Source organism: Psammomys obesus, unplaced genomic scaffold (genome assembly GCF_907164565.1).
Source record: "Psammomys obesus unplaced genomic scaffold, mPsaObe1.curated_primary_1811, whole genome shotgun sequence".
Classification (NCBI taxonomy): Eukaryota; Metazoa; Chordata; class Mammalia; order Rodentia; family Muridae; genus Psammomys; species Psammomys obesus.
In genome coordinates, this window is record NW_026588752.1 from 6,632,507 (window position 1) to 6,637,902 (window position 5,396).

Here is a 5,396-nt window from a genome sequence, read left to right on the forward strand (position 1 = left end):
CCAATCCCATCCTCTCTCCCTCTTCTCCCCCTATACCCCTCCCCTAGTCCACTAATAGGGGAGGACCTCCTCCCCGTCTATCTGAGCCTCTTAGGTCTCATCAGGAATGGCTGCATCTCTGTGGCCTGGTAAGGCTGTACCCACTAGGAGGAGGTGATCAGAGAGCCTGCCACTGAGTTCATGTCAGAGACAGCCCCTGCTCCCCTTACTAGGGAACCCACTTGGAGACTGAGTCTATGGGCTACATCTGAGCAGGGGTTTTAGGTCCTCTCCATGCATGGTCCTTGCTTGGGGTATCAGTCTCTGCAGGGCCCCCAGGGCTCAGTTTTGTTTTGGTTTTTTTTGTTTTTGTTTTTGTTTGTTTGTTTTTGTTTTTGGCCCTGTTGGTCTCCTTGTGGAGCTTCTGTCTCCTCCAGGTCATTCTATCCCTGCTTCTTTCCATGCATTCTGCCCAAAGTTTGGCTATGAGTCTCAGCCTCTGATTTGATACCTCGATCAGTGGAGTCTTTCAGAGGACACAGTTTTACATTTTTATGAAAAAAATGTAGGATATAAGAATTTTTCTAGCCTTATGCCTACAGTTCCTATAAGAATCACCTAATAGAATATTTAAAACTAGGAGCTACTTTAAAGTCACAGGGAAATTGAGATGGTACCTCAGAGCTTCCATATACCTCACTCCCTGCCTCCTGGCTACCCGTGTCTTACATTAGTACTATGGGATGTGTCATAATTAACAACAGAGGACCCACATTCTGTTCCCAGCACCCAAATCAGTCAGCTCCCTGTACTTCATGGCTAATATCCGCTTATAAGTGAGTACATACCAGGCATGTCTTTTGGGTTTGGGTTACCTCACTCAGGATAATTTCTCTAGTTCTATCCATTCTAGAGTGGTTAGATGCTACAAGGTAGGCGGCAATGCCTTAACCTTAATGTTGTTAAGCCCGAGGGCCTTGTCCATCCTTGTCAAGGATGGTGCTAACCTTCTCTTATTTCATATAACACAACTTTCTGGTTTTTAATAGACAACTGAGAACAAAATAATGGAGCCAGGTAAAGAGAAAAATATGGTGTCAGAAAAAGGCTGGGCCTGGTGGCTTCTACCTGACATTTCAGTACTCAGGAGACTGGAGGAGGAGGATCATGAAGTCAAGGCCAGCTTGGGCTGCACAGCAAGACTCCCTCTGACACCAAAAGAGTCATAGAATCAATGCAAAAAAAAAAAACAAAACAAAACAAAAAAAAAACAAACCCTAAAAATTGTTTAGTGTCGCCTGAGTGGAAGTACACTCAGAGAGTGTCACTCAGGCTGTGGGGCTCTGCGCCATCTCTGTGGGACGAAGAGGTGGAAGCATCGATTGACACTCTTTTCCCAGGGGAACCTTGTCTGTCCTCAGTGACAGTTCGCTGTTTCTTCTGTGTAACGGACTCTCTAATTTAGGGAAAATGTTCTTTGAAAGGCGAGAATGCTGAAGCCAAGTCAACAGGCACGGCATCATGTGGCATTCCGGGTGCTCTGGTCACCAGGATGTTGCTTTTCCTATTTCTCCAGAACACAAAGGGCTCCGATCATCTGCATTTTACATGCCGTTACAAGGCCTGAGAAAAATGAAGCGGATCTGTTTAGCTCATACAACAAATTAAAGGCTAGCAAGCCAAGCTGTAGAACACGTTCCTGCCCAGCTCCTCACAGCTCACAGTATCCAGAACATGCTCCAGCAGTGAGTGTCCTTGCCTTCTTTGCACAGCTTGGTCATATGCTACACGGTCCAAAATTGTTGGCAATTTGTTATGTTAATGTTTCCTGGAGAGACAGGAGCAAGTGTTCACTCTATAAGGCAGCAACAGCAGACTAAGTGACCAAGTAACAATTCCATCTAATTCCAGCTTTGTGAGCCGGAGTTTGTGGAGCTGCTTATAGGAACGTGGGTGAGGGCTCACCTACAGGAGCATGGGTGACCTCAGGACAGCTGTGTCATGGGAAAGTCCCATCCCAGCATGGGGAATAACCTGAAAGCTGCAGAAATGAAGCCTCCACTTCCTTTAACTTCCATTTAGTATACTTTCCAGCATTCCCAAGCTCGTGTGCAGCTGCGGCAGAATTGCAGGCAGCTGGGAGGAGGTGCAGAGGTAGAGGCTGAGCTCCAGAGTGAGGGTTTGATGGCCTTCCCCCACTCCTGGCTAGGGAAGGCAAAGGGCCTCATCTTGTGAGGGGCTCAAGAGTGCAGGCAATCAAAGCTGTTCTGAGTAAAATGCCTAGAGGACAGCATTCCACAATGCAATTGTTAACTGATTTGCCTAGCAGACTCCAGCTAGGCACATGGTACCAGATTAATAATGGGGGTTCTGAGGTGAACAAGATTTCAAAGGCTCCAGTCTAGGCAGAGGGATGATGAAGATAGAAGCAAGTACATATTCCATAATTCCCACAGGGTGTGCACTTTTGGACTAATTTTCATTCCACTGGGTTTGCCCAAACCTTTCATTTGACAGGTGAGGAAGATAAAGTTCAGAGTCCTGAGTGACACTGCTAATTAGTGGCAAGGCTGAGCTTTTGAACAGACACAACCTGACTTTCCATTTTCACCATACAGGAGCGCTCCCAAGAAACCCCTTTTATTCTCTCATTTCAGAAGTAGAAATCTGTTGGATAGAGCAGTTAAGATACAAGAGTCCTGATTAATGCACTCGCAATTAAGCATCTTGAGAAATAATCTATTGTCTTTTTCTCAGCAATAGTTTGAAGACTAGTAAGTCTTTCATGCTTAAAGTCTTCCTTCTCTTCCTTCAGTACTTGCCAAGAGTGTGAAGGATACAGATGGTACCTCAGGAAGACCCTGAAGAGCTCAAATAGGCCCAGGCATGGCAAACACGGTGCCAACGGGTTTTGCCTTTTATACCCTGGCTAAAAACCAAAGTCCATTCTCTTATTTGGCTACTGACTCATTCCTGAGACTAAACACCAAGATCCAACAGTCAGAATTCACTGTTTGGCTAATTATCAGGACTTACCAACTTGCTCTAGCACAGTCTCCCCCCTTCTCCTTAAAAACCCACTCCTGCAGAACAAGACAAAATGCAGAACTGCTAGCTTGCCATCATGCTGCTCACTGCCTGCCTTTGTGGCTCTACCCCAACCACTTCACCATGCTTGAGTTGAGAGTGTGGGGTCAGGCTGTGTTTGTATTGACCCAGGGGGCCCTCCTCCATTGCACTTCCCTTACATTTGTCTTTTTACGGTCCTAGGGAAAAAGTTCTGGGTCTTTTGCATGCCAGACAAGAGCTCTACCACTGAGCTATATGCCAGACTACAAACATGCTTATTTCTCACCTGAAGTCACTTTGGCTTCCCAGATCAACCTGAGTGGCACCTGTCATTCATCGTGATACGGTGACTTCCTTCAAAGTAGCGCTTATAAACGCTTGCTAGCAGTAAGAACTAGGCCACAGGTATCATGTAACACACACTGTAGTGCGCATTTCCACATGCTGTTTAAGCTTGGGGGAAGCGGACTTGGTTTGGGAAACCCTTTCTTTTCTTAAACTCAGGCAACTATGTAAGGTCTTCTCCAAAAGCATTTGGGGCTGGCAACACAGTTCAGAGATTAAAGGAGCTTGCTGCCAAGCCTCGGGATCTGAGTTCTATCCCCAGGACCCATACGGTAGAAGAAAACCAACTCCCACAAGCTGTGCCATGATGTCCATATATATGCCATGATGGCTGTATATACACACACACACACACACACACACACACACACACACACACACACACCTTAGGAAAATACCCATATTTAACTTTTTTATTATTTTGCAATGTTTTGGATCAGACCCAGGGTCTTACCAATGCTAGGCAATCTGCCTATCACTGAGCTACATCTTCAACCTGTGCTACTATACCTGATTTGAGGACCATTCTTTCTTTTGCTATCCCCTAGCTAGATACATTCTCTATGAGGCAAAGGCATCAGACATTTAGGGGCAAAACCAGACCACTATAATCAAGGGTACTCCCACAGCCCAGGGTATTGCCACTAGAATATTCAAACCTAGATGGTTACTTACTTTATTTCTTTTTAAAAACAAATTTATTTTAAGCTGGGTGCAGTGGTGCAGGCCTGTGATTCCAGCACTCAGGGGAGCAGAGGCAAATGTATCTCTGTGAGTTCGAGGCTAGCCTGGTCTACAAAGTAAGTCCAGGACAGCCAAGGCTACACAGAGAAACCCTGTCTTGGGGGGGGGGGGAGTTTTCCTGGTTTGGTAAAAATTCTTCCTTAAAATCCCAGATAAGAAATTAGAAAAGTCTTTTTTTTTTTTTTTCTAAGACACTGTCTCTCCATGCAGCCCTGACTGGCTGTTGTCCTAGTCCTCAATGTGTAGACCAGGCTGGCCTCAAACTTACAGAGATCTGCCTGCCTCTGCCTCCCAAGTACTAGGATCAAAGGTGTGGGCTACCATGCCTGGCTCCCTTTTAGCTAGAGCTATGTGGATTTGGCGTGGGATAGGCTCCTCTTTCTTCTACACAGCCCTGAACCCTGACTTGGCAGTCTGTAGAGCTTTGTAGAACTTTTATTCATAGTCTTTTCTTATTTCTGAAGACAGGGTTTAATGTTGCCCAGATAATGTACTGCTTAAACTAGATACGTAACTGTGCTTGTTGGGTTTGTTTCTGTCAATTTGACGCAACCTAGAGACTTCTGGGAAGAGGGAACCTCCTTCAGTTGAGACCTAGTACAATGGAAACTTCATGGAACCTATGGGAGAAAATGCCATCAGACTGTCTCATAGGACAGCCTCTGGGGCATTTTCTTGCTGGATGGAAGGGCCCAGCCCACTATGGGTGGTTCTCTCCCTGGGCAGGCGGTCCTGGGGTGTGTAAGAGAGGAAACTGAATACACCCAGGGAAGCAAACCACACCCTGCTTCATTTCCAGACGTCAGGTTTTTGTCCCGAGTTCCTGCCGCCACTTCCTCTGATGATAGAAGTGATGTGGAAATGTAAGCAAACAAAACTTTTTTCTCCAAGTTGCTTTTGGTTTGTGTGTTTCTCACAGCAATAGAAAGCAAATTAAGTACCCAGGATGACCTTGAACTCCAGACCTTTTTGCCTTTGACTCCCAATGCTGTGATTACAGGTGTACATTACTTTTTAAAACTCTGTTTGGGATGTTTAGGCCTCTATCTCCCTTCTATCGACCCCCCCCCACACACACCTTAAGTAGGAGAGAAAAAAGGCTAGTCGGGGATAGGGGGCCCAGACCCCTTTACTTCTCCTGCCCGTTTAGGGTCTAGGGGTTCTTTTAGGGCTCCATACCAATCTCTTGTCAACCACAGACTCAGCCAGCGGGCTCCTCCATGCCGCTGTGCCCTGAGCGTCTCTCTCCATCTGTCTGC

The 5,396-nt window shown here is 46.2% G+C and overlaps 1 non-coding gene across 1 annotated transcript; it reads right to left on the bottom strand.

Annotated features, from left to right (window-relative positions):
- Positions 1 to 885: 885 nt before the first annotated feature.
- Positions 886 to 1,008, bottom strand: LOC129674744 (U6atac minor spliceosomal RNA). The gene has a single exon (XR_008719842.1). It is a non-coding gene; the product is annotated as a U6atac minor spliceosomal RNA (small nuclear RNA).
- Between the last annotated feature and the right edge of the window lie 4,388 nt (positions 1,009 to 5,396).